Below are 24124 nucleotides of genomic sequence, written 5' to 3'. Positions count from 1 at the left end.
GGTGAGTGGCGTGAGGGCGGTGAGTTTCGTGAGAGCCATGAGTGAGTGAGGGGCGTGAGGGCCGTGAGGGCGGTGAGGGGCGTGAGGGCGGTGAGTGCGTGAGGGCCGTGAGGTTCAGTGAGGGTGAGTGAAGGGCTGAAGGTGAGTGTGACTGTGAGGGTGGGGGCGAGTGAGGGGCTGAAGGTGAGTGTAGCTGTGAGGGTGAGGGTGAGTGAGGGGCTTAGGTGAGTATGGCTGTAAGGGTGAGGGTGAGTGAGGGCGACCTAAAATGCCGACCTCTGATCTTTTCGATAAGTCGAATAATTAATTAAAATTCGTTAATTAACTTTCTAATTAGTGGAAATAAACATAGGGTTTCAATTAGAAACTTGTAGAGCATAATCGAAAACCACTAAATCAACTATTTTTGGAAGGATATAACGCCGGGGAAGCATTTTACGGCGTTCTGTAAAAGCGTTTCATTTGGACGCGTTTCTAGATTTCGGTTTCTTATCGGAGCGCATCACCGCCCCCGCGGTCCTGCTCCCCAGTGGCTGAGACGCGCAACACACGTGCGCCCTACTTCCCTCCATTCTACGAGGGAGGGAGGAGGTGGCTTCGCGCCGCGACCGCCGGGGAGCAGGACCGCGGGAGCGTAGATGCGCTCCGATAAGGAACCGAAATCTAGAAACGCGTCCAAATGGAGCGTTTTTACAGAACGCCGTAAAATGATGCTCCAGCGTTATATCTCGCTAAAAATAGTTGACTTATATATATATATATATATAGTGTCGTGTAGTATAAGTGTCGAAAAGCTGTTTTAATATCATAGATATATGTTTTATAAAGAGAAAAAAGACAAGAAAAACAAAAAAGAGGTCTCACCGAGATTTGAACTCGGATTGCTGGATTCAGAGTCCAGAGTGCTAACCGTTACACCCTGAGACCGCACCCCTTCCCACGCCGGGATCGAACCCGGGCCTCCTGGGTGAGAGAAGACATTTGCTTTTTATCCGCATCGGCACCAAATAGCTCAACAAATGCCCTGAAAAACAAAAAGAGGTCTCACCGAGATTTGAACTCGGATTGCTGGATTCAGAGTCCAGAGTGCTAACCGTTACACCATGAGACCGCACCCCTTCCGACGCCGGGAATCGAACCCGGGCCTCCTGGGTGAGAGCCAGGTATCCTAGCCACTAGACCACGCCGGAACGTGTCGCACGTTCCTTGACCGACCTTGATATCGCGTCTCGCATAGATAAGATCAAATGGGCGCAGGAGACGGTTCTCGTGGCAGGGCGCCGCTGCTTCCGCAACTCGCCAACCTCTCACCGTTTGGCTCGGCTTGCACGCTTGCGTCACTACGTGCCTCCCGGTGGAACACGTTTTCGCGCCTTGTCTCTATATGCCGGACGCCGGCCGGGTTGCCGTTTCGTTTCCAGCATTCCACGGAAAAGCCTGCAGGGATTTTGATGCGTTTCCATGTGTGTTCGCCCCGCCCCCCCCCCCCCCCCCCCCCCCCCAAGAAAAAAAAAAAAGAACATTATATGATGTGCAGCGCGTAACTGGCTAGGCTCCGAGGTTTCCTTTATTTATTTTTCTTTCATAAAAAAAGACGTGTTGTTACTTAAAATTATGCCTGTTTTTTTTTCCGCAAAGGCCATATAAAAAAAAAAAACGCTGAAAAATATGACTAAGCAATTGATATAAATTGATATTTTTATCATAATTTTCTTGCGCAAAATTCTGCCTTTCAAAAGTATAATACTGCGTGCTTCAAATGAACCTAACTTGCTCGAAATAATGACGAAAACTAGTTTTTACACGCTACGACAGTGTATATTTTGTATGATGCGTGACCGGTGTGACTTACTGACGTGACGGCTTAAAAGTGGACAAGACAAACTAGAAGGCAGCATTCATTGGCACAGGCGTTTACTGTACGACATTAAATTAACAAAGAAACAGGCATGGACAAGCACAGACGTGCTGTTCAGGCTGTTCCTTAGTCTCCATTTGTGCTGTCAATAAACGAAAAAAAAAAATAAAGAGAGGTCTCACCGAGATTTGAACTCGGATTGTTGGATTCAAAGTCCAGAGTGCTAACCATTACACCATAAGATTTTTTTTTTTTTATTGCCTGTTTTTGCATTTGGTACAGATAAAATGCTAAAACACGTCAATCACTTCTTTGTCGACGTGGTTACATTAAAGTCTCTTCAGGAGAACCAAATCATTCAGGACGTGCCACCAGTCTGGGGGTTCAGGTAGCGCCCGATACACCTCGCGAATATAGGCCACACTTTCAACAAACTTTTCTCTGACCGTGCGAACGTTCACATCCACATGGCGCACCCCCATCCTCGTCTTCCATATACTGTGAAGGCTGAGTGCCATAAACATGTCGTAGGGAACCCCGCCGTCATTGTCAACGGGCAGGAAGCGAATTCCGTGCGCTGTTATGGGTAGCTCTTTCTTAAGAGTGCGCTGGAGGATGTCCCAGTGGAAGATGGCATCCCAACATTCAATGAATGCATGTTCTATGGTCTCAGGCTTTTTACATAAGAGACAATTGGTAGACCACGGTACAAATACGCCCTTTTCCTCCAGCCATGTCTTAACTGGCAGGACGCCGCAGTGTAATCTAAAGAAAAACGATTTAACGGTGGGTTTTACCGGCATTCTTTTAACTCTTTTCAAAACGTCTAAACCTGAGCTATTGGGGTATAAAGACCTGTACGGGGGGGATTGGCAATAAAACATCCACTAAGTCCTTATACAGTTTTTTCCGTGAAACCGAACCCAAATATTCTAAAGAAAAACGCACTTTTAACATCTGGAATGACAGCACTGTCATTGCAACACATACCATATTTTTGCCGTCAAAAAAAGGTTACAAACAGTGGCACGCGCAAACATGGACAAATCCCGGCCCTTCCAATTCTCCGTTTTTGTTCTCACCCTCTCTTTATCGTCGTTCCAATATGGTTCAGTATCTCGGTAATGCTCTAGCGGCACGCCGAGATACCTCGCAGGCAAGGTTGTCCACTGAACATTCAGAAAAACCTTAGGTGTTGTGTCCCAGTTCCCGTGCCAGAACCCTGTGCATTTCCCCCAGTTAATTAAGCTACCTGATTTTGCACAATAAGAAGAAGCAGTGCTGACTACTTCGCGCAAACTGTCTTGGTCAACACAAAAAACGGCAATATCATCCGAATATGAAAGCACTTTCACCTCGCTAGAGTGCAGTTTAAAACCCCGAATATTTTGATTACTGATGAGTCTTAAGCAAAAAGGTTCTAAGTAAATGGCAAAGAGTAGAGGCGACAAAGGGCAACCTTGTCGCACAGAGGACCGAACATCGATTTTTTCGCTTACACTTTTGTTCACTACCAAACATGTAGAGCAACCATGGTACGACATTTTTCCACCCTTAATTATTACAGAGCCGACGTTTACATGTTCCAAAATACTAAAAAGCACCTGATGTGACACACGATCAAAAGCTTTCTCTAGGTCGAGCTGCAACATTGCAACTCGGCCGTCGAGAGCGTCACAACATTCCAAAATGCTTCTTGCAACATGTACGTTAGTGCCAATAGTTCGACCATTTATGCCGCAAGTCTGATGCGACCCCACAAGACATTGGATAACACTCTGTAATCGTGTGGTTAAAACTTTCATGTAGATTTTATAATCTACATTTGCTAAACTTATCGGTCTGTAAGAAGCAACAGACAAAAGCTTAACTGGATCGTCTGACTTCGGAATAAGTACCGTATGTGTTCTTAAAAATGACGGTGGCAATCTATTGTTTTCGTACGCCTCGATTAGCACTTTTTCGAGAACATACGCGGCCTCAGTTTTAAACTCCTTATAAAATTCGGCGCCAAGACCATCTGGTCCGGGTGTTTTTCCAGTGCTGAGGTCGTCGATGGCTATCTGAATTTCGTGAACACTAATCGGTGTCTCTAAACTATCACGAATGTTTTCGTCGAGTTGGAGCATCAAAGATAAAAATTCCGAATCAAAACCCTCCCCTTGTTGTGTGCTCTGCCCGAGAAGATGGCGATAATGCTCGACAAATGCCCGCTCGATTGATTTCTTATCACGAGTGACTGTGTTATGGCAGCAAATTTCTTTTATCTCATTTCGCTGCGAGTACCTTTTTTCATCGCCCAGCGCACGCTTATTAGGCATTTCGCTCAACCAAAGCTTTTCGGATCGCGCCCTCACAACGGCCCCCCTGTATCTTTCAGCATCGATCACTTCCAATTGATTCTTTATGTTCCTTTTTTCCTGTTGAAACTCGCCGGGTTTTAAGCTTTCTTCGATTAGAATGACGTTCAATTGGCGCCTCAGCTCGTTCTCTTTCCTCGTTTTCTGATGGTTTAATATAGTTCTTCTTTCTATCGCGTTCATTTTTACCTCTTCTTTCAAAAGTTCCCACCTTAACCCCCACCTTGCTTGTTCACTTTCGTGTAACGTCCTAAAAGACTCTTTGACGGCAGCTCTAAACACTTCGTCCTTCACCAGACTACTGTTTAACTTCCACAGTGACCAATTCCATTTTTTTTTGCTTTACCTCTGTTACCCAAGGTGAACATAACCATCGCGTGATCACTAAAAGAAACATGCTGAACCGCGTATTGGCTGCATAAGTGAATAAGGTCTAGTGAAATATACGCCCTATCCAGTCGCGCGTGACTATAACCTTGAAAATGTGTGAACTGTACGTTGCCGTTAGACGCGCAGTATCCAACGTCTTCTAAAGCGTTCTTCCCAACGATATCGTTTAAATAAAAAGCACTTTGGTCGTGTAGGCGTACTTGGCCGGAACGATCTTCTAGAGTGCAAACACAATTAAAATCACCCAGAAAAACAATAGCTCTATTACATTCGAGATACGAACCGAGACTTTCAAAAAATTCTTTGCGTTCGCGTTCGCGATTTGGGGCGTATGCACAAATCACGCGCCATTCAACATTTGAATAAGAAAAATCACAAAAAACGAAGCGGCCAAAAGCGCTCGCGCCTACAGCCGTCTCGACAGCGCCAACTGATCTGCGAATAAACAAACAGCACCCTCCCGACATCCCGACAGCGTGAGAGACACAGACATCAAAGAGAGCTCGAAAAGGCTGCACTAGGGTGCCTCAATGTCCTTCAGTTTAGGGTGATGCCACCCTTTGTAGTACCCGATGCCGACAGCACGCGCTCATGGGTAAAATACTAAGAAATTGACGAAAACAAAATGTCGCCGTAGCACTGCCAGCGCCACAAACGCGAGCAGGGACACGCTCTTTCACGCGCTTTTGAACAAAAAAGAAAAATAAACGTGTGGGACAAAATGGCGAAATGTCTCCACCCTAAGCAAAGCGCACATGAAGGAACCCTAGGCTGCACCATACTGTCTGTCTGTTCTTGGCTTTCCACTTTGGTTTCCTGGACGGCGATAATATCTAGCTCGTAGTCCGCAAACAACCTGCTAAGTTGGTATTGCCGCCGCCTCGCCGCTAGCCCGCGTACGTTAATCGTGGCAAAACGTAGGGCTGCCTCTAGGCTGATGGCCATTCAAAGAAAAGACAGACCGTATGGCGCTTACCTCGGACCGTACAGCCTTCGCTCTGTCGCGACGCAGTGGTGGCGACTGACTGCCCGTCGCGCAGACTCCGAGGTCCCAATCGGGCTCTGTCCCACACACTCAAGGGGGTGGCTTGGCCGCCCTCCTCTCGTCCACGGGAATGTTCGGTTTCGGGGTGATGCGCATTCTCCTGATGGGCGCCGTCTTGATGGGCGGCTCCTCCTGGCTTGCCGCGGCGGGGTCTATGCCGCCGTCTTCCCTGGTTCGCTTCGTGGTCAGGCCACTTGCAGAGGCCACGGCGTCGTCCATGGGCACATCTCCGACGGCCTCTGCGTTCCCGTCGTCGTGGGCCTTGGCATGCCTGGTGCTCGGCGCGGTCACTTCGCCGGCCGAACAGTCCCGCAGCGCCGCTTTCAGCGTCGCATCCGCGCCCTGTGCCGTGCCGTCCACGCTGGTCGCCGCGTCGCCCACGGGCGCAGGCGTGGCACCCGGGGACGTGCCAACAGAGCCCGCAGCGGCCTCCTCGGCGTCGGCCTCGTCCATGAGAAGCTCCGATTTCTCGTCGCTCCCCACAGGGGCCGTGGCCGCCGCGTACGTCCGCACGCACTGGGCGCCCTCGTGGCCGAACCGCCGGCAGACGTTGCACCAGGGGACGCGACACTCCTTGCGGATGTGTCCCGTCCGTTGGCATCGCAGGCAGAGAGGGACCCTACCTGGCACCACGACGAGGGCCAACTCGCCGCCGACCCGCAGCTGGTGTGGGATGTCGTCCACAGTCACGCCTCCCTTGAGGCGGAGGACCGCCGTGCGCGTCATTGTGCCGACGCTTCCGCAGCCATCCACGCGCCACTTCTCCTTGGCAACTTCGACGACTTTTCCGTACGGAGCCAGAGCTGCCCGCACGTCGTCGTCAGCGACGTTGTAGAGCAGCCAATGCAGTTTGATCCGCACGTCCTGGTTTGCTTGGATCGATGACGATGCACCGACGGCCCTTTACGACGAGCTCGGACGCGGCCAGCAACTTCTTTTTGCCCTCTTCGCTTTTGAAGGTCACCGCCCACACATGGTTCATTTGATACGCCCCAAGGGCAATAACCTCGGGCAGTAAGGCGAGACAAACCAGGCCGTCGCGGAACTCTTCGACGCGGTAAGGCCGCCCCTTGATGTCGGCGTTAAGAAAAACAGTATTTAAAAACAACTGACCCAGTTGGCAGTGGTGGCAAAACAACGGAGTATTCCTGCGTTCCTTCCTCGGTCCTGTTACCGCGGCCCAATGAGGCCGCTGAAACCGCTCCGACGGAGCTCATGATCGCACGTCCTTTCGCTTCGGCGGCCGGAAGTGGAATCAGCCGTTAGACCACGCCGGAACGGGAGTATCTGAAAGACATTTGCTTTTTATCCGCATCGGCACCAAATAGCTCAACAAATGGCCTCATAAAAAAGAGGTCTCACCGAGATTTGAACTCGGATTGCTGGATTCAGAGTCCAGAGTGCTAACCGTTACACCATGAGACCGCACCGCTTCCGACGCCGGGAATTGAACCCGGGCCTCCTGGGTGAGAGCCAGGTTCCTAGCCACTAGACCACGCCGGAACGGAGTATCTGAAAGACATTTGCTTTTTATCCGCATCGGCACCAAATAGCTCAACAAATGGCCTCATAAAAGAGAGGTCTCACCGAGATTTGAACTCGGATTGCTGGATTCAGAGTCCAGAGTGCTAACCGTTACACCATGAGACCGCACCGCTTCCGACGCCGGGAATCGAACCCGGGCCTCCTGGGTGAGAGCCAGGTTCCTAGCCACTAGACCACGCCGGAACGGAGTATCTGAAAGACATTTGCTTTTTATCCGCATCGGCACCAAATAGCTCAACAAATGGCCTCATAAAAGAGAGGTCTCACCGAGATTTGAACTCGGATTGCTGGATTCAGAGTCCAGAGTGCTAACCGTTACACCATGAGACCGCACCGCTTCCGACGCCGGGAATCGAACCCGGGCCTCCTGGGTGAGAGCCAGGTTCCTAGCCACTAGACCACGCCGGAACGGAGTATCTGAAAGACATTTGCTTTTTATCCGCATCGGCACCAAATAGCTCAACAAATGGCCTCATAAAAGAGAGGTCTCACCGAGATTTGAACTCGGATTGCTGGATTCAGAGTCCAGAGTGCTAACCGTTACACCATGAGACCGCACCGCTTCCGACGCCGGGAATCGAACCCGGGCCTCCTGGGTGAGAGCCAGGTATCCTAGCCACTAGACCACGCCTTTTTTTTTTTTTCTTTATTGCCTGGTTTAAACGGAGCATGAAACACCAACACATACACTCAGAGCATTGCTAAAATCGCCGGCCACTCCTTGGCTGGCGCGGGTGGATTAAAAAGGTTTTGAAGCAACCAGCTCGTCCAAAACAGGGAGCCATTCAGGCTGCTCCCTCTGCGCTTTGTACATCGCCCTTATATGCACAACACTCTCCACGAAGTACTCTCGGACTGGACGCGCATCCACGTCCGCGTGACGCACAGCCATCCGCGTTCGCCAAATACTATGGAGGCTCAAAACCATGAACATATCATAGGGCACGCTGCCGCTCTTGTCGACCGGAAGGAAACGAATGCCGCGGGGTGAAACAGGAAGATCCTTTTTTAAAGTGCGCTGAAGGATGTCCCAATGGAATATGGCATCCCAGCAGTCGAGGAATATATGTTCTACGGTTTCAGGTTTACGGCATAACAGGCAATTGGTCGTCCAGGGAACAAAAAGACCCCTTTCCTGAAGCCAGGTTTTAACGGGTAGCGTGCCGCTATGTAGCTGGAAAAAAAAAACTCTTTGCGGACGGTCGAATCGGCATTCTTTTGACCCTTTTCAGCACATCGCTACCAATGTCCGCACAGTACAATGAACGGTACAGAGGAACAGGCAAAACCGTGTCCACCAGGTCTTTGTACAAACGCTTTCGCGGCACCAAACTCAAATATTCTAATGAAAAGCGCACCTTCAGAAATCTAAAAGCCAAAACTACTTCACGCAGAAAACCTTGGATCCTCCCGCATTTCACATTGCCAGAAGACACAACAAATTCAGGCAATGCACTACTCAACCTTACTTGCACAACATTGCGTAGAAATGGATTTCTCAGGTCACGCAAAAAAATAAATCTAGATACCACCTGCCGTAAGAACAAATGAACCAGGCCGAGACCGCCACTTTTAACTGAACGAAACAGGTTTGTACGACTGGTGCGTTCCCACACCGAACCCCAAACAAAGACCGCAAACACTCTATAGATTTTCTGAACACCGGCTCTCGACATGCACAACACCTGCAGCACATACCATATTTTAGCCACAATAAACAAGTTACAGACCGTTGCGCGAGCAAACATCGAAAAACCGTGTCCCCCCCACTTAAGTGTCTTCGTTCGAGCCTGTTCCGCTTCGTCTCTCCAATACTGTCTTGTGTCTTGGTAATGCTCGAGTGGCACACCGAGATACTTAACAGGTGCACGAACCCACTGAACATTCTCAAAGACTGCTGGCTTGCTTTCCCAGCTACCGTGCCAAAATCCCAGGCACTTGCTCCAGTTAATGGTGCTTCCCGACAGCTTACAAAAACAAGCAGCTTCTTTGACAACCTCACGTATACTATCGGTGTCATCACAAAAAACGGCGATGTCATCCGCGTAAGAGAGAACCTTGACCTCACATGAGGTCAAGCGAAAGCCGCGTATTTTCTCGTTCTGAATAAGCTTTAAACAAAACGGTTCTAGGTACATTGCGAACAACAAGGGTGACAACGGACACCCCTGCCTGACCGAGGACCGGACTTTAAAACTTTCGGTTACATTTTTGTTAACAATGACACTAGTAGAACACTCCGCGTAAGCCATTTTAACACCTTCTAAAAGCACTGAACCAACATTGGCATGTTCTAAGATGCAAAAAAGAACCTCATGCGAGACACGGTCAAAAGCCTTTTCTAAGTCCAGCTGTAGCATAGCAACGCGGCCTTCAAGTGCGTCGCAACATTCTAGAATGCTTCTGGCCACGTGAATGTTGGTGGCTATCGTTCTTCCCTTGATGCCACATGTTTGATGGCGGCCTACAATTATTGTTATTACAGCTTGCACTCTCCTGGCCAAAACTTTCATAACAATTTTATAATCAACGTTAGTCAGGCTAATCGGTCGATAAGCCCCTACCGATAATAGTTTTGAAGGTTCATCAGTTTTGGGTATCAGGACAATATGCGACCGTCGAAAAGACGGGGCATTTGCTTTACCGCGTAAGCTTCCGTGACTACACGGTGCAGAGCCTCGGCCACCTCAACTTTAAACGCCTTGTAGAAGGCCGCGCCTAGGCCATCAGGCCCAGGGGACTTTCCTGGGCTTAGCTCATCGATAGCTCTTTCTATCTCACGGGTGGAAATCGGTGCCTCGAGACTAGTTTTCACTTCGTCATCCAACGTGGGCATCAGCGGAAGAAACACGCTTTGGAACCCTTCCTTGATATGTCTTCTCTTCCCCAAGAGATCACGATAATGCTCAACAAAGGCACGTTCTATTATTTTCTTGTCATCGGTCACTGTATTTTTGTACTCTATTTCCTTTATCTCATTTTGTCGGGCGTATCTTTTTTCATCAGCAAGGGAGCGCCTGGTTGGTATTTCGCCCGCCCACAATCTTTCGGTGCGAGCTCTTATGACCGCGCCACGGTAACGTTCTGCGTCGATAAGCTCAAGTTGGCTTTTGACTTGTCTGATTTCCTTAGTCATCTTTCCTGGTCGCGTGCTTTCGGCGCTTAGCAGGAAATCTAATTGGCACTGGAGTTCCCTTTCATTTTGTGTTTCGCGATGTCGCAGAAAGGTTGCTCGCTCAATCGCGCTAATTTTAATTTTCTCTTTAAATTCCTCCCACGTAGCATGAAAGCTGCTAGCTTCAGCTGTAAGCATTTTTTTTTAAACTTTCATTAACACCCCTTACAAACGTTTCGTCTTGCAGGAGCTTGACATTAAATTTCCACAGGTCCCAGTTAAAGCGCGACTTCGTGACTTTCGCACCCAATGTGACCATGACCATGCAGTGGTCGCTAAAAGAAATGTTTTTAACTTCGTAATTTTCAATCAACGGAACGAGACCCGCCGATAAGTACACTCTGTCCAGCCTCGCGTGGCTTTCACCTTGAAAGTGCGTGAACTGAGGGAAATTAACGTTAGATAAAACATTCGCGGCGTCTTCCAGATTGAACTCTTGTACAACCGTGTTCAAAAAAAGCGCACTCTGATCGCGAACCGGCGAGTTTTGCACCCTGTCCTGTGGGGCACAAACACAATTAAAATCACCCATTAAAATAACGAACCTTTCACAGTTAACGTAACGGGCAACGCGCTCAATATACATGCGGCGGTCATTTTCTTGGTTAGGAGCGTACACGCATACTATCCGCCATTGGAACCCGGAAAAAGTAAAATCACAAACAATTAACCGACCAGTTTCGCAGACAATTACAGTTTCTTCTACTATACCCAAAGAATTCCTAAGAAATAAAGCACAGCCTCCCGAAGTGCCAACGGAGTGGCACACGCATACATTGTAACGCGACCTGAAAGGTTGCACCATGCGACCCGTTTGCTCTTCGCTTTCAACCTTCGTTTCTTGGACAGCGAGGATGTCTAGATCGTTCTCTAGGCACAGGCGGCTTAGCTGATATTGCCGCCTCCTCGCTGCCAGGCCTCTAACGTTTAGCGTGGCCACGCGAAGGGCTGTTTTAAGTCGTACTGCCATCTAGGAGCTAGGGCACACTCATCGCACGGTGCGTACCTTCGGTTTGCCGAGCCCTCGCGACTACGAAGACGGTGTTGCTGGCGGTCTCCGGTCCGGCGGGATGTTGGGCTTCGGCTTGAAGCTCGATCGACGTACCGGGGCCGTCTTTAAAGGTGGCTCGTCCGAGATGACCGCGCTGGAAGCACTTCCCCCGTCGTCGTTCGGTTCACGTACCCTCTTGGCGACAGCACCGCTGGCGCTTGCTTCCCCGACGTCCATGGTCTCGGGCCCTTTGCTGGTTGCCGCCACGGGAGTTGAGGCCGTGTCTCGGTTAGCGCCTTCGTCAACGGGTTCGTTTGCCGGAGCATTTGGCGACGACGGCTCGCTGCAGCGTTGTGGCCCGGCGCCTTTCGCAGAGGCTTCGGAAGGAGGGGGCGTTGCATCGGCAAGCAGCTCGTTACCTCCCCCCTCTGCGGCTGCCTCAGCATCGACCTCGTCCATGATGTGATCAGCCGTCGGGTCGCTTCCCACGAGCCCTGCTACGCTCGCGTAGGACCGGACACACTGGCTCTCGTCGTGGCCGAAGCGTCTACAGAGCGTACAGCGCGGCACCCGGCACTCTCGTCGAATATGACCCGTGCTCCGGCACCGAAGGCAGAGAGGCGCCCGGCCAGGAACCACGACGAGCGCCAGGTCCCCCGCGACGCGTAGCTGGTGGGGGAGGTCCTCCACCGTGACGCCTACCTTGAGCCTGAGGGAGACCGAGCGCGTCGTCGACTCCATATCAGCACAGCCAGGCACACGCCACTTGTCCCGGGTGACCTCCGTCACCTTTCCGTACGGGGCCAGGGCTGCCCGCACTTCGTCATCCTTGACGTTGTGCAGCACCCAGTGAAGTTTCAGCCGTGTGTCCTGATTGGTAGGGTCGACGACGACGCATCGGCTTTTCTTGACGGTGAAGTCAGCGGCGTTCAGCATCCTCTTCTTCCCCTCGGCGCTCTTAAAGGTGACGGCCCACACGTGGTTCATTTGGTACGCCCCCAGGGCCGTCACCTCGGGGAGCAGTGCCAAACGAGCCAGGGCGTCTCGGAAGTGTTCCATGCGGTAGGGCCTGGTTTTTACGTCGCCATGAAGAAAAACTGTATTCAGAACGGCAGAACCTGTCGGCAGAGTCGGCAAAATTACTTGATAATCGTTCGACACAGTCATCCTGTCACCGCGGCCCGCGTGGGCCGCTGATACCGCTCCTGCGGAGCTCAACATTCCGCGTCCGCACGGTTCGGCTGCCGGAAGTGGAATCTCCGCCACTAGACCACGCCGGAACGGGAGTATCTGAAAGACATTTGCTTTTTATCCGCATCGGCACCAAATAGCTCAACAAATGGCCTCATAAAAGAGAGGTCTCACCGAGATTTGAACTCGGATTGCTGGATTCAGAGTCCAGAGTGCTAACCGTTACACCACGAGACCGCACCGCTTCCAACGCCGGGAATCGAACCCGGGCCTCCTGGGTGAGAACCAGGTATCCTAGCCACTAGACCACGCCTTTTTTCTTTTTTTTTCTTTATTGCCTGTTTTTATATTTGTACAATAGCATATATACAAAGGAGGTTTTAAAAACACGTCAGCCGTAACTTGGCTGCCGTGGTGTCATTAAAATTCTTTTAGAGAAACCAAACCGTCAAGAATGGGCAACCAATCCGGCTGTGCCCGGAACACTTCACGCATGCTGGCAACACTTTCAATCAAATATTCACGCGCCGAGCGGACTGTTTTATCAGCGTGATTTACGCCTACTCTCGTTTTCCATAAACTGTGAAGGCCCAATAGTAGGATCATATCATATGGTACGCCATTTACATTCTCTATTGATAAAAACCGTATACCCCTGGCGGTGATCGGGAAATCCTTTTTGAGTGTGCGCTGGAGTATATCCCACAGAAATACAGCGTCCCAGCAGGAAATAAACACATGTTCTACCGTTTCTGGCTGCTTGCATAAAAGACAACACGTAGACCATGGCACGAAAATGCCCTTTTCTTCTAACCATGGCTTTACGGGTAAAACGCCACAATGAAGTTTAAAAAAAAAAGGATTTAGCATTAGGCTTTACCGGCATCTTCTTCACTCTTTTTAGAACATCTAGGCCAGGGCCTTCGCAGTATAGGGAACGATAAAGCGGCACAGGCAGCAGAACATCAACCAAATCTCGATACAATTTTTTCCGTGACACGGTACTAAGATAATCTAAAGAAAAACGGACCTTCAAGATTCGAAAAGAAAGTAACACTTCTCTCAAATATCCTTGCACTGCAGCACCCTTCCCAGTGGATGACGAAACAATAAACTCGGACAAAGCGTTTTGCAGACGAAGTTGAACAACTGTGCGCAAAAAGGCATCCCTCTGATCGCGTAAAAACATGAAGCGTGAAACAATCTGACGTATGAACAAATGCGACAACCCCAAAACACCACTTCGCACCGACCTAAATAAATTCGTTCGAGCAGAACGCTCCCATGTTGAAGACCAAATAAAAACAGCAAACACCCTATGCAGCTTTTGCACATTCATACGTGACATACACAACACTTGTAATATATACCAGACTTTTGATATTAAAAACAGATTACACACGGTCGAACGCGCAAACATAGATAAATCCCTACCCCTCCACCCTTCCGCCTTTAATCTAACATTTTCGGTTTCTTCATTCCAATAACTTGTGGTGTCCTGGTAACGTTCTAGAGGTACTCCGAGATACTTCGTGGGTAAAGTCTTCCACCTAACATTCATGAACACTTCTGGCTTACTTGACCAGTCACCGTGCCAAAAACCAATGCATTTATCAAAGTTCACCACGCTACCAGTTTGCGCACAAAAGGAAGAAACCACATTTATTACTTCACGTACGCTGTCTCGATCGACACAAATAACAGCGACATCATCCGCGTAGGAAAGAACCTTTACTTCACTTGACTGCAATTTATAACCACGAATATTACTATTATGAATAAGCTTTAAACAAAAGGGCTCTAAGTAAAGCGCGAACAGTAGTGGCGAAAGCGGGCAACCTTGCCTTACAGACGTTTTAACTTTGATACCTTCGGTGACTCCCTTATTTACAATCAAACTAGTCGTGCAATTTGTATACGCCATCTTTACGCCCTCGCGAATGACAGAGCCTACGTTCGCATGCTCTAGAACACTAAAAAGTACCTCATGCGAAACGCGATCGAACGCTTTTTCTAGGTCGAGCTGCAGCATCGCCACTCGTCCAGAAAAAGCATCGCAGCACTCTAGCACAGATCTGGCCACGTGAATATTGGTAGCGATGGTGCGCCCTTTAATACCGCACGTCTGGTGTGGTCCCACGAGACACTGAATCACGGATTGCAACCGTCTAGCCAGAACTTTCATAAAAACTTTGTAATCCACATTGGTTAAACTAATTGGTCTATATGCTGATACAGACAGAAGCTTTACTGGATCTTCAGACTTTGGAATGAGAACAGTGTGCGCCCTTGAAAAGGAGGGCGGCAACACGTGAACTTCGTAGGCCTCGGCCAAAACTTTATGCAGTGCAACTGCTGCCTCACTTTTAAAAGTTTTATAAAAACCTGCCCCAAGGCCATCCGGCCCGGGTGTCTTGCCGGGACTTAATTCGTCTATAGCTTTTTCAATTTCTCCAATACTGATTGGCACTTCCAAGCTTTCGCAAACCTGCTGATCCAGTTGCGGCATCAATGACAAAAAACAAGTTTTATAATCAGTGTCTAAAGGGGTACTGTTCCCTAGCAGATTGTGATAATGTTCTACAAACGCTTTTTCAATCATATTCTTATCGCGGGTTAGAGTGGCGCCGTAACTTATCTCTTTGATTTCGTTGCGTTTGGCATATCTTTTTTCGTCGCTAAGCGAGCGCTTCGTCGGGCTTTCTCCCATCAAATACTTTTCACTACGCGCCCGCACAATAGCCCCTCTGTACTTTTCAGCATCGATAATTTCCAATTGACTTTTAACATCTCTTATTTCTTTCGCGAACTCGCCGGGTTTCTTGCCTTCTTCGGCTATGAGCATGTCTAACTTGCGTCGAAGATCATTCTCTTTAATCTTTTTGTGATGTGTTATGACGCTACATCTCTCAATGGCGATCATTTTGACGTCCTCTTTAAACAATTCCCACCTTTCCCCCCAATTTGCTTGGTCATTCACACTCAAATTTTTAAACACTTCTTTAACTCGGGAAATAAAAGGTTCGTCATTAACGAGACATCCGTTCATCTTCCACAGCGCCCACTCCCAACGCGGTGATTTCTTCTTGTTCCCAAGAGTAAAAAATACCAAAGCATGGTCGCTAAAAGACACGTGTTTCACCTCGTAGTGGTCGCAAAGGGGTACAAGATCAAGTGAAATATACGCTCTGTCAAGCCTCGCATGGCTAATACCTTGAAAATGGGTGTACTGAACCCCTCCCTTAGATGCACAAACAGTGACGTCCTCTAATGTATTTCTTGCAATAATATCACTCAAAGAAAAAGCACTGGAATCTCGAAAACGCACTTGATTCGCTCTATCCTCTGGAGAGCAAACACAATTAAAATCGCCAAGAAAAATAACGACCCTATTACAGTTGAGATACGTTTCGATACTTTCAAAAAAAAACTTTACGCTCACCTTCTTGGTTTGGCGCATAAATACAAATAACCCGCCACTCGACGTTAGAAAAGGAAAAATCACAATACACAAAACGGCCAGAGGAACACGAATGTACGGCCGTTTCTACAACACCTACTGACCGGCGAATAAATAGACAACAACCTCCGGAAAAACCAACCGCGTGCGAAACGCATATATTGAAAAGAGACTGAAAGGGTTGCACCATACGGTCCGTCTGTTCATGGCTTTCGACTTTCGTCTCCTGCACGGCGATTATGTCAAGCTCATGCTCGGCAAACAGACGGCTTAACTGGTATTGCCGGCGTCTCGCTGAAAGGCCACGCACGTTAAGCGTGGCGACCCGTAGGGCAGACTCTAGTCTAACAGCCATTAAAAATAAAAGGGACGGACCGTATGGCGCTTACCTCGAGTCGGGCGGCCCTCTCCTCTGACCCGACACACACCTTCCACGACATACGCGCCACCACCGAAACCGTCGCCTTTTCTACGCCGTCATGGGGGTGGCTTGGCACCCCTGACTACACCTGCAGCAACGTTCGGGACGGCGCCGGGCCGTCTCAACCTCGTAGGTGCCGTCTTGGCAGGCGGCTCCTCCTTGATCGCTGCCTCTGGGTCAGCGCCGTTGTCGTCCCGAGTCCGCTTTGCGGCGGGCTCCGGTGTCACGGCCGTCTCCATGGGCACGTCGCCTGGGTGTTTGGAGGAGGCGTCGTCGCATGCGCCGGCTGCCTTGGCTCCAGGCCTCGACGCCTCAACGGACTGAACGTCCGGAGACTCGGCCTGGCTCGTCGACCCAGCACCAGGTGCCACGTTGACCGCGGACGTGGCCGTGCCGCTCTCGGGCGTCGCCGCCGCTCTCTGCGATGGTGCCGCCCCGCTGACCGGACCCGCGACGGCCTCCTCGGCGTCGGCCTCGTCCATGAGAAGCTCGGATTTCTCCTCGCCTCCCACAGGGCCCACGGCCGCCGCGTAGGTCCTCACGCACTGCGTGCCGTCGTGGCCGAACCGTCGGCAGACGTTGCACTTGGGGACGCGGCACTCCTTGCGGATGTGCCCCGTCCGCTGACACCGCAGGCAGAGCGGCGCCCTGCCCGGCACGACGACGAGGGCGAGCTCACCGGCGACGCGCAGCTGGTGCGGGATGTCGTCGGGAGTCACGCCCCCCTTCAGGCGCAGCACCGCCGTCCGCGTCATGGTGCTGACGCTGTGGCAGCCGTCGATGTGCCACCGCTCCCTGGAGACGTCCAGGATCTTGCCATAAGGCGCCAAGGCTGCCCTCACGTCGTCGTCGCCGACGTTAAAAAGCAGCCAGTGGAGCTTGAGGCGTACGTCCCGGTTGCCCGGGTCGACGACGATGCACCGCCGCCGCTTGACGACGAGCTCCGACTCCGCCAGTAGCTTCTTGGACCCCTCGGTAGTCTTGAAGGTGACGGCCCAGACGTGATTCATTTGATACGCCCCGAGGGCGACAACGTCGGGGAGTAGTCCTAAGCGAGCCAGCGCGTCGCGAAAATCTTCGGCGCGATACGGACGTCCCTTGATATCAGCATGTAAAAAAACCGTATTTACCACGAGTGATCCGGTGGGCAGCGAAGGCAGGATGACAGCGTATTCCTTATCATCAACGTCCCTGATACCGCGGCCCGGCTGGGCCGCCGAAACCGCTCCGTCGGAGCTAGACATTCCGCGTCCGATCGCTTCGGCTGCCGGAAGTGGAATGCCACTAGACCACGCCGGAACGGAGTATCTGAAAGACATTTGCTTTTTATCCGCATCGGCACCAAATAGCTCAACAAATGGCCTCATAAAAGAGAGGTCTCACCGAGATTTGAACTCGGATTGCTGGATTCAGAGTCCAGAGTGCTAACCGTTACACCATGAGACCGCACCGCTTCCGACGCCGGGTATCGAACCCGGGCCTCCTGGGTGAGAGCCAGGTATCCTAGCCACTAGACCACGCCGGAACGGAGTATCTGAAAGACATTTGCTTTTTATCCGCATCGGCACCAAATAGCTCAACAAATGGCCTCATAAAAGAGAGGTCTCACCGAGATTTGAACTCGGATTGCTGGATTCAGAGTCCAGAGTGCTAACCGTTACACCATGAGACCGCACCGCTTCCGACGCCGGGTATCGAACCCGGGCCTCCTGGGTGAGAGCCAGGTATCCTAGCCACTAGACCACGCCGGAACGGAGTATCTGAAAGACATTTGCTTTTTATCCGCATCGGCACCAAATAGCTCAACAAATGGCCTCATAAAAGAGAGGTCTCACCGAGATTTGAACTCGGATTGCTGGATACAGAGTCCAGAGTGCTAACCGTTACACCATGAGACCGCACCGCTTCCGACGCCGGGTATCGAACCCGGGCCTCCTGGGTGAGAGCCAGGTATCCTAGCCACTAGACCACGCCGGAACGGAGTATCTGAAAGACATTTGCTTTTTATCCGCATCGGCACCAAATAGCTCAACAAATGGCCTCATAAAAGAGAGGTCTCACCGAGATTTGAACTCGGATTGCTGGATTCAGAGTCCAGAGTGCTAACCGTTACACCATGAGACCGCACCGCTTCCGACGCCGGGTATCGAACCCGGGCCTCCTGGGTGAGAGCCAGGTATCCTAGCCACTAGACCACGCCGGAACGGAGTATCTGAAAGACATTTGCTTTTTATCCGCATCGGCACCAAATAGCTCAACAAATGGCCTCATAAAAGAGAGGTCTCACCGAGATTTGAACTCGGATTGCTGGATTCAGAGTCCAGAGTGCTAACCGTTACACCATGAGACCGCACCGCTTCCGACGCCGGGTATCGAACCCGGGCCTCCTGGGTGAGAGCCAGGTATCCTAGCCACTAGACCACGCCGGAACGGAGTATCTGAAAGACATTTGCTTTTTATCCGCATCGGCACCAAATAGCTCAACAAATGGCCTCATAAAAGAGAGGTCTCACCGAGATTTGAACTCGGATTGCTGGATTCAGAGTCCAGAGTGCTAACCGTTACACCATGAGACCGCACCGCTTCCGACGCCGGGTATCGAACCCGGGCCTCCTGGGTGAGAGCCAGGTTCCTAGCCACTAGACCACGCCGGAACGGAGTATCTGAAAGACATTTGCTTTTTATCCGCATCGGCACCAAATAGCTCAACAAATGGCCTCATAAAAGAGAGGTCTCACCGAGATTTGAACTCGGATTGCTGGATTCAGAGTCCAGAGTGCTAACCGTTACACCATGAGACCGCACCGCTTCCGACGCCGGGTATCGAACCCGGGCCTCCTGGGTGAGAGCCAGGTATCCTAGCCACTAGACGACGCCGGAACGGGAGTACCTGAAAGACATTTGCTTTTTATCCGCATCGGCACCAAATAGCTCAACAAATGGCCTCATAAAAGAGAGGTCTCACCGAGATTTGAACTCGGATTGCTGGATTCAGAGTCCAGAGTGCTAACCGTTACACCATGAGACCGCACCGCTTCCGACGCCGGGAATCGAACCCGGGCCTCCTGGGTGAGAGCCAGGTTCCTAGCCACTAGACCACGCCGGAACGGAGTATCTGAAAGACATTTGCTTTTTATCCGCATCGGCACCAAATAGCTCAACAAATGGCCTCATAAAAGAGAGGTCTCACCGAGATTTGAACTCGGATTGCTGGATTCAGAGTCCAGAGTGCTAACCGTTACACCATGAGACCGCACCGCTTCCGACGCCGGGTATCGAACCCGGGCCTCCTGGGTGAGAGCCAGGTTCCTAGCCACTAGACCACGCCGGAACGGAGTATCTGAAAGACATTTGCTTTTTATCCGCATCGGCACCAAATAGCTCAACAAATGGCCTCATAAAAGAGAGGTCTCACCGAGATTTGAACTCGGATTGCTGGATTCAGAGTCCAGAGTGCTAACCGTTACACCATGAGACCGCACCGCTTCCGACGCCGGGTATCGAACCCGGGCCTCCTGGGTGAGAGCCAGGTTCCTAGCCACTAGACCACGCCGGAACGGAGTATCTGAAAGACATTTGCTTTTTATCCGCATCGGCACCAAATAGCTCAACAAATGGCCTCATAAAAGAGAGGTCTCACCGAGATTTGAACTCGGATTGCTGGATTCAGAGTCCAGAGTGCTAACCGTTACACCATGAGACCGCACCGCTTCCGACGCCGGGTATCGAACCCGGGCCTCCTGGGTGAGAGCCAGGTTCCTAGCCACTAGACCACGCCGGAACGGAGTATCTGAAAGACATTTGCTTTTTATCCGCATCGGCACCAAATAGCTCAACAAATGGCCTCATAAAAGAGAGGTCTCACCGAGATTTGAACTCGGATTGCTGGATTCAGAGTCCAGAGTGCTAACCGTTACACCATGAGACCGCACCGCTTCCGACGCCGGGAATCGAACCCGGGCCTCCTGGGTGAGAGCCAGGTTCCTAGCCACTAGACCACGCCGGAACGGAGTATCTGAAAGACATTTGCTTTTTATCCGCATCGGCACCAAATAGCTCAACAAATGGCCTCATAAAAGAGAGGTCTCACCGAGATTTGAACTCGGATTGCTGGATTCAGAGTCCAGAGTGCTAACCGTTACACCATGAGACCGCACCGCTTCCGACGCCGGGAATCGAACCCGGGCCTCCTGGGTGAGAGCCAGGTTCCTAGCCACTAGACCACGCCGGAACGGAGTATCTGAAAGACATTTGCTTTTTATCCGCATCGGCACCAAATAGCTCAACAAATGGCCTCATAAAAGAGAGGTCTCACCGAGATTTGAACTCGGATTGCTGGATTCAGAGTCCAGAGTGCTAACCGTTACACCATGAGACCGCACCGCTTCCGACGCCGGGTATCGAACCCGGGCCTCCTGGGTGAGAGCCAGGTTCCTAGCCACTAGACCACGCCGGAACGGAGTATCTGAAAGACATTTGCTTTTTATCCGCATCGGCACCAAATAGCTCAACAAATGGCCTCATAAAAGAGAGGTCTCACCGAGATTTGAACTCGGATTGCTGGATTCAGAGTCCAGAGTGCTAACCGTTACACCATGAGACCGCACCGCTTCCGACGCCGGGTATCGAACCCGGGCCTCCTGGGTGAGAGCCAGGTTCCTAGCCACTAGACCACGCCGGAACGGAGTATCTGAAAGACATTTGCTTTTTATCCGCATCGGCACCAAATAGCTCAACAAATGGCCTCATAAAAGAGAGGTCTCACCGAGATTTGAACTCGGATTGCTGGATTCAGAGTCCAGAGTGCTAACCGTTACACCATGAGACCGCACCGCTTCCGACGCCGGGTATCGAACCCGGGCCTCCTGGGTGAGAGCCAGGTTCCTAGCCACTAGACCACGCCGGAACGGAGTATCTGAAAGACATTTGCTTTTTATCCGCATCGGCACCAAATAGCTCAACAAATGGCCTCATAAAAGAGAGGTCTCACCGAGATTTGAACTCGGATTGCTGGATTCAGAGTCCAGAGTGCTAACCGTTACACCATGAGACCGCACCGCTTCCGACGCCGGGAATCGAACCCGGGCCTCCTGGGTGAGAGCCAGGTTCCTAGCCACTAGACCACGCCGGAACGGAGTATCTGAAAGACATTTGCTTTTTATCCGCATCGGCACCAAATAGCTCAACAAATGGCCTCATAAAAGAGAGGTCTCACCGAGATTTGAACTCGGATTGCTGGATTCAGAGTCCAGAGTGCTAACCGTTACACCATGAGACCGCACCGCTTCCGACGCCGGGAATCGAACCCGGGCCTCCTGGGTGAGAGCCAGGTTCCTAGCCACTAGACCACGCCGGAACGGAGTATCTGAAAGACATTTGCTTTTTATCCGCATCGGCACCAAATAGCTCAACAAATGGCCTCATAAAAGAGAGGTCTCACCGAGATTTGAACTCGGATTGCTGGATTCAGAGTCCAGAGTGCTAACCGTTACACCATGAGACCGCACCGCTTCCGACGCCGGGAATCGAACCCGGGCCTCCTGGGTGAGAGCCAGGTTCTTAGCCACTAGACCACGCCGGAACGGAGTATCTGAAAGACATTTGCTTTTTATCCGCATCGGCACCAAATAGCTCAACAAATGGCCTCATAAAAGAGAGGTCTCACCGAGATTTGAACTCGGATTGCTGGATTCAGAGTCCAGAGTGCTAACCGTTACACCATGAGACCGCACCGCTTCCGACGCCGGGAATCGAACCCGGGCCTCCTGGGTGAGAGCCAGGTATCCTAGCCACTAGACCACGCCGGATTTTTTTTTTATTTCTTTATTGCAGGAGGAATGCAAAAACGGTCATGTCACTTTAAAAAAATACTCTGCAAGTCTTATTGCAGGGTACATTAAAATCCTCGCATTTCGAGGAGCGGTTTACAAATTTCTAGCCACTCGGGTTTCGTTTTACGGTTTGAAAAAACACTTTCCACTTGCTTAACAAGGCTGAAAAAATAATGATGCACTTCTTTCACACTAGGGTCGGCATGACGGACCGCCATGCGCGACCTCCAAATACTGCACAAGCCCAACAACATAATCATATCAAAAGGTATGCCATCATCGTTACTCACATTCAAGAAACGTATAACTGATTGGCTAATGCACAGTTGTTTCTTCAACGTGCGCTGGAGCACATCCCAAAAAAATACCGCATCCCAGCAAAAAATGAAAACGTGCTCGATGGTCTCAGGTTTTTTACATAAAATACAGTCTACCGACCACGGAACATCAACACCCTTTCCTTGAAGCCACACCTTAACGGGCAGTGTATTGGAATGCAGTTTAAAAAAGAACGTTTTAACGGAAGGGGGAACGCACATATTCTTCACTCGCTTGAGCACATCTTGGCCCCCGCTACAGACTACAGTTCTATACAACGGGTTTGGAAACAAACTTATCAATAAATCGCGTGTAAGTGTTTTCTTGCTAACAGCAGACAAATACTCAGAAGAAAAACGGGCAGACAAAAATAACACTGCATCTACCACCTCCTTTTGATATCCCACTAATCTCTTAAGTTCGCCGCCATGGGACGAAACGAGAAAAGATGGTAAATGAGGAGACAATTTGGTTTGTATAAATGTACGTATGAAAGGATGCTCTTGGTCTCGTAGAAAAAAGAATCGGGACACAATCTGTTTGCAAAACAAATGCGAGAGACCGAGACCACCGTGACGAATCCGATGGAAAAGATTGTCTCTCCTCATCGGCTCCCACTTTGAATTCCAGATAAACGTGGCAAAAACACGGTGAAATTTCTGCACATTCAAGCGAGCACAATGAATGGCCTGCATCACGTACCATAATTTTGCAATGAGAAAAATATTACATACTGTCGCTCTGGCAAATATGGACAGCTCACGCTGCTTCCAACGGGAAGCGCGTCTGTCCAGGTCGGCGGCGACTCCCGACCAATAGGATTTGCTTTGCCTGTAACATTTTAGTGGCACACCGAGGTAAGTGCACGGCACACGGTCCCAACACACCCCTTCAAACACCGAAGGGGTTGTGGCCCACTCTCCGTGCCAAAACCCACGGCACTTGCTCAAATTTATGGCTGCCCCTGTAGCCTTACAGAAGTCTCTTGCCAACTTCACAGCCGCGCTAATACTTGGCTTATCGCTACAAAAAACCGCGACATCATCTGCATAGCTCATGACTTTTATCTCCTCATTTTCCATCCGGAATCCGTGACATTGATTGCTGTTCTGAACACTTAAACAAAAAAGTTCCAAATAGAGGTTAAACAATAACGGCGACAAGGGACATCCTTGTCTTACGGATGTTCGCACACGTATCGGTTCAGTCAATTCCCTGTTCACAATGAGCCTAGTGGTACACTCTTGGTACGCCATTTTAACCCCGTCCAAAATACGCTCGCCCACATTCACGTGCTTTAAAACATCAAAAAGGACATCGTGCTTAACACGATCGAAAGCCTTATCTAGGTCCAGTTGAAGCATGGCAACTTGGCCCATGCCATCGTCACATGCCTCCAAAACACTTCGGGCAACGTGCACATTCGTCAAAATAGATCGACCCTGTATTCCACAGGTCTGATGATTTCCAATGAGCTGGCAGGCAACACTCTGGAACCTCCTCGCTAGGATTTTAGCAAAAATCTTGTAATCTACATTA

The 24124-nt window shown here is 50.5% G+C and overlaps 51 non-coding genes across 51 annotated transcripts; all 51 read right to left on the bottom strand.

Moving 5' to 3' along the window:
* Nucleotides 1-855: 855 nt before the first annotated feature.
* On the bottom strand, nt 856-927 carry Trnaq-cug. The gene has a single exon. It is a non-coding gene; the product is annotated as a tRNA-Gln (tRNA).
* Nucleotides 928-1039: 112 nt separating this feature from the next.
* On the bottom strand, nt 1040-1111 carry Trnaq-cug. Its single transcript has one exon. It is a non-coding gene; the product is annotated as a tRNA-Gln (tRNA).
* A 7-nt stretch (nt 1112-1118) lies between these two features.
* Trnae-cuc lies at nt 1119-1190 on the bottom strand. Its single transcript has one exon. It is a non-coding gene; the product is annotated as a tRNA-Glu (tRNA).
* A 5816-nt stretch (nt 1191-7006) lies between these two features.
* Nucleotides 7007-7078, bottom strand: Trnaq-cug. The gene has a single exon. It is a non-coding gene; the product is annotated as a tRNA-Gln (tRNA).
* A 7-nt stretch (nt 7079-7085) lies between these two features.
* Trnae-uuc lies at nt 7086-7156 on the bottom strand. The gene has a single exon. It is a non-coding gene; the product is annotated as a tRNA-Glu (tRNA).
* Nucleotides 7157-7231: 75 nt separating this feature from the next.
* Trnaq-cug lies at nt 7232-7303 on the bottom strand. The gene has a single exon. It is a non-coding gene; the product is annotated as a tRNA-Gln (tRNA).
* A 7-nt stretch (nt 7304-7310) lies between these two features.
* Nucleotides 7311-7381, bottom strand: Trnae-uuc. The gene has a single exon. It is a non-coding gene; the product is annotated as a tRNA-Glu (tRNA).
* A 75-nt stretch (nt 7382-7456) lies between these two features.
* On the bottom strand, nt 7457-7528 carry Trnaq-cug. Its single transcript has one exon. It is a non-coding gene; the product is annotated as a tRNA-Gln (tRNA).
* Nucleotides 7529-7535: 7 nt separating this feature from the next.
* Nucleotides 7536-7606, bottom strand: Trnae-cuc. The gene has a single exon. It is a non-coding gene; the product is annotated as a tRNA-Glu (tRNA).
* Nucleotides 7607-7681: 75 nt separating this feature from the next.
* On the bottom strand, nt 7682-7753 carry Trnaq-cug. Its single transcript has one exon. It is a non-coding gene; the product is annotated as a tRNA-Gln (tRNA).
* A 4967-nt stretch (nt 7754-12720) lies between these two features.
* Trnaq-cug lies at nt 12721-12792 on the bottom strand. Its single transcript has one exon. It is a non-coding gene; the product is annotated as a tRNA-Gln (tRNA).
* A 5018-nt stretch (nt 12793-17810) lies between these two features.
* Nucleotides 17811-17882, bottom strand: Trnaq-cug. The gene has a single exon. It is a non-coding gene; the product is annotated as a tRNA-Gln (tRNA).
* Nucleotides 17883-17889: 7 nt separating this feature from the next.
* Trnae-cuc lies at nt 17890-17961 on the bottom strand. The gene has a single exon. It is a non-coding gene; the product is annotated as a tRNA-Glu (tRNA).
* Nucleotides 17962-18036: 75 nt separating this feature from the next.
* Trnaq-cug lies at nt 18037-18108 on the bottom strand. The gene has a single exon. It is a non-coding gene; the product is annotated as a tRNA-Gln (tRNA).
* Nucleotides 18109-18115: 7 nt separating this feature from the next.
* Nucleotides 18116-18187, bottom strand: Trnae-cuc. Its single transcript has one exon. It is a non-coding gene; the product is annotated as a tRNA-Glu (tRNA).
* A 75-nt stretch (nt 18188-18262) lies between these two features.
* Nucleotides 18263-18334, bottom strand: Trnaq-cug. Its single transcript has one exon. It is a non-coding gene; the product is annotated as a tRNA-Gln (tRNA).
* Nucleotides 18335-18341: 7 nt separating this feature from the next.
* Nucleotides 18342-18413, bottom strand: Trnae-cuc. Its single transcript has one exon. It is a non-coding gene; the product is annotated as a tRNA-Glu (tRNA).
* Nucleotides 18414-18488: 75 nt separating this feature from the next.
* On the bottom strand, nt 18489-18560 carry Trnaq-cug. The gene has a single exon. It is a non-coding gene; the product is annotated as a tRNA-Gln (tRNA).
* A 7-nt stretch (nt 18561-18567) lies between these two features.
* Nucleotides 18568-18639, bottom strand: Trnae-uuc. Its single transcript has one exon. It is a non-coding gene; the product is annotated as a tRNA-Glu (tRNA).
* Nucleotides 18640-18714: 75 nt separating this feature from the next.
* Trnaq-cug lies at nt 18715-18786 on the bottom strand. The gene has a single exon. It is a non-coding gene; the product is annotated as a tRNA-Gln (tRNA).
* Nucleotides 18787-18793: 7 nt separating this feature from the next.
* On the bottom strand, nt 18794-18865 carry Trnae-uuc. The gene has a single exon. It is a non-coding gene; the product is annotated as a tRNA-Glu (tRNA).
* A 75-nt stretch (nt 18866-18940) lies between these two features.
* Trnaq-cug lies at nt 18941-19012 on the bottom strand. Its single transcript has one exon. It is a non-coding gene; the product is annotated as a tRNA-Gln (tRNA).
* A 7-nt stretch (nt 19013-19019) lies between these two features.
* Trnae-cuc lies at nt 19020-19090 on the bottom strand. Its single transcript has one exon. It is a non-coding gene; the product is annotated as a tRNA-Glu (tRNA).
* Nucleotides 19091-19165: 75 nt separating this feature from the next.
* On the bottom strand, nt 19166-19237 carry Trnaq-cug. The gene has a single exon. It is a non-coding gene; the product is annotated as a tRNA-Gln (tRNA).
* A 7-nt stretch (nt 19238-19244) lies between these two features.
* Trnae-cuc lies at nt 19245-19316 on the bottom strand. Its single transcript has one exon. It is a non-coding gene; the product is annotated as a tRNA-Glu (tRNA).
* A 76-nt stretch (nt 19317-19392) lies between these two features.
* Nucleotides 19393-19464, bottom strand: Trnaq-cug. The gene has a single exon. It is a non-coding gene; the product is annotated as a tRNA-Gln (tRNA).
* Nucleotides 19465-19471: 7 nt separating this feature from the next.
* Nucleotides 19472-19542, bottom strand: Trnae-cuc. Its single transcript has one exon. It is a non-coding gene; the product is annotated as a tRNA-Glu (tRNA).
* A 75-nt stretch (nt 19543-19617) lies between these two features.
* On the bottom strand, nt 19618-19689 carry Trnaq-cug. Its single transcript has one exon. It is a non-coding gene; the product is annotated as a tRNA-Gln (tRNA).
* A 7-nt stretch (nt 19690-19696) lies between these two features.
* On the bottom strand, nt 19697-19767 carry Trnae-cuc. The gene has a single exon. It is a non-coding gene; the product is annotated as a tRNA-Glu (tRNA).
* Nucleotides 19768-19842: 75 nt separating this feature from the next.
* Nucleotides 19843-19914, bottom strand: Trnaq-cug. Its single transcript has one exon. It is a non-coding gene; the product is annotated as a tRNA-Gln (tRNA).
* A 7-nt stretch (nt 19915-19921) lies between these two features.
* On the bottom strand, nt 19922-19992 carry Trnae-cuc. Its single transcript has one exon. It is a non-coding gene; the product is annotated as a tRNA-Glu (tRNA).
* A 75-nt stretch (nt 19993-20067) lies between these two features.
* On the bottom strand, nt 20068-20139 carry Trnaq-cug. Its single transcript has one exon. It is a non-coding gene; the product is annotated as a tRNA-Gln (tRNA).
* A 7-nt stretch (nt 20140-20146) lies between these two features.
* On the bottom strand, nt 20147-20217 carry Trnae-cuc. The gene has a single exon. It is a non-coding gene; the product is annotated as a tRNA-Glu (tRNA).
* A 75-nt stretch (nt 20218-20292) lies between these two features.
* Trnaq-cug lies at nt 20293-20364 on the bottom strand. The gene has a single exon. It is a non-coding gene; the product is annotated as a tRNA-Gln (tRNA).
* Nucleotides 20365-20371: 7 nt separating this feature from the next.
* Nucleotides 20372-20442, bottom strand: Trnae-cuc. The gene has a single exon. It is a non-coding gene; the product is annotated as a tRNA-Glu (tRNA).
* A 75-nt stretch (nt 20443-20517) lies between these two features.
* Nucleotides 20518-20589, bottom strand: Trnaq-cug. The gene has a single exon. It is a non-coding gene; the product is annotated as a tRNA-Gln (tRNA).
* A 7-nt stretch (nt 20590-20596) lies between these two features.
* On the bottom strand, nt 20597-20667 carry Trnae-cuc. The gene has a single exon. It is a non-coding gene; the product is annotated as a tRNA-Glu (tRNA).
* Nucleotides 20668-20742: 75 nt separating this feature from the next.
* Trnaq-cug lies at nt 20743-20814 on the bottom strand. The gene has a single exon. It is a non-coding gene; the product is annotated as a tRNA-Gln (tRNA).
* Nucleotides 20815-20821: 7 nt separating this feature from the next.
* On the bottom strand, nt 20822-20892 carry Trnae-cuc. The gene has a single exon. It is a non-coding gene; the product is annotated as a tRNA-Glu (tRNA).
* Nucleotides 20893-20967: 75 nt separating this feature from the next.
* On the bottom strand, nt 20968-21039 carry Trnaq-cug. Its single transcript has one exon. It is a non-coding gene; the product is annotated as a tRNA-Gln (tRNA).
* Nucleotides 21040-21046: 7 nt separating this feature from the next.
* Trnae-cuc lies at nt 21047-21117 on the bottom strand. Its single transcript has one exon. It is a non-coding gene; the product is annotated as a tRNA-Glu (tRNA).
* Nucleotides 21118-21192: 75 nt separating this feature from the next.
* On the bottom strand, nt 21193-21264 carry Trnaq-cug. Its single transcript has one exon. It is a non-coding gene; the product is annotated as a tRNA-Gln (tRNA).
* Nucleotides 21265-21271: 7 nt separating this feature from the next.
* Trnae-cuc lies at nt 21272-21342 on the bottom strand. Its single transcript has one exon. It is a non-coding gene; the product is annotated as a tRNA-Glu (tRNA).
* Nucleotides 21343-21417: 75 nt separating this feature from the next.
* Nucleotides 21418-21489, bottom strand: Trnaq-cug. The gene has a single exon. It is a non-coding gene; the product is annotated as a tRNA-Gln (tRNA).
* A 7-nt stretch (nt 21490-21496) lies between these two features.
* Trnae-cuc lies at nt 21497-21567 on the bottom strand. The gene has a single exon. It is a non-coding gene; the product is annotated as a tRNA-Glu (tRNA).
* Nucleotides 21568-21642: 75 nt separating this feature from the next.
* Nucleotides 21643-21714, bottom strand: Trnaq-cug. Its single transcript has one exon. It is a non-coding gene; the product is annotated as a tRNA-Gln (tRNA).
* Nucleotides 21715-21721: 7 nt separating this feature from the next.
* Trnae-cuc lies at nt 21722-21792 on the bottom strand. The gene has a single exon. It is a non-coding gene; the product is annotated as a tRNA-Glu (tRNA).
* A 75-nt stretch (nt 21793-21867) lies between these two features.
* Trnaq-cug lies at nt 21868-21939 on the bottom strand. Its single transcript has one exon. It is a non-coding gene; the product is annotated as a tRNA-Gln (tRNA).
* Nucleotides 21940-21946: 7 nt separating this feature from the next.
* On the bottom strand, nt 21947-22017 carry Trnae-cuc. The gene has a single exon. It is a non-coding gene; the product is annotated as a tRNA-Glu (tRNA).
* A 75-nt stretch (nt 22018-22092) lies between these two features.
* Nucleotides 22093-22164, bottom strand: Trnaq-cug. The gene has a single exon. It is a non-coding gene; the product is annotated as a tRNA-Gln (tRNA).
* Nucleotides 22165-22171: 7 nt separating this feature from the next.
* Nucleotides 22172-22243, bottom strand: Trnae-cuc. The gene has a single exon. It is a non-coding gene; the product is annotated as a tRNA-Glu (tRNA).
* Between the last annotated feature and the right edge of the window lie 1881 nt (nt 22244-24124).

The sequence above is a fragment of the Ixodes scapularis genome, unplaced genomic scaffold (genome assembly GCF_016920785.2).
Source record: "Ixodes scapularis isolate PalLabHiFi unplaced genomic scaffold, ASM1692078v2 PGA_scaffold0__279_contigs__length_252992795, whole genome shotgun sequence".
NCBI lineage: Eukaryota > Metazoa > Arthropoda > Arachnida > Ixodida > Ixodidae > Ixodes > Ixodes scapularis.
This window is presented reverse-complemented; position numbering and strand designations above follow the sequence as displayed.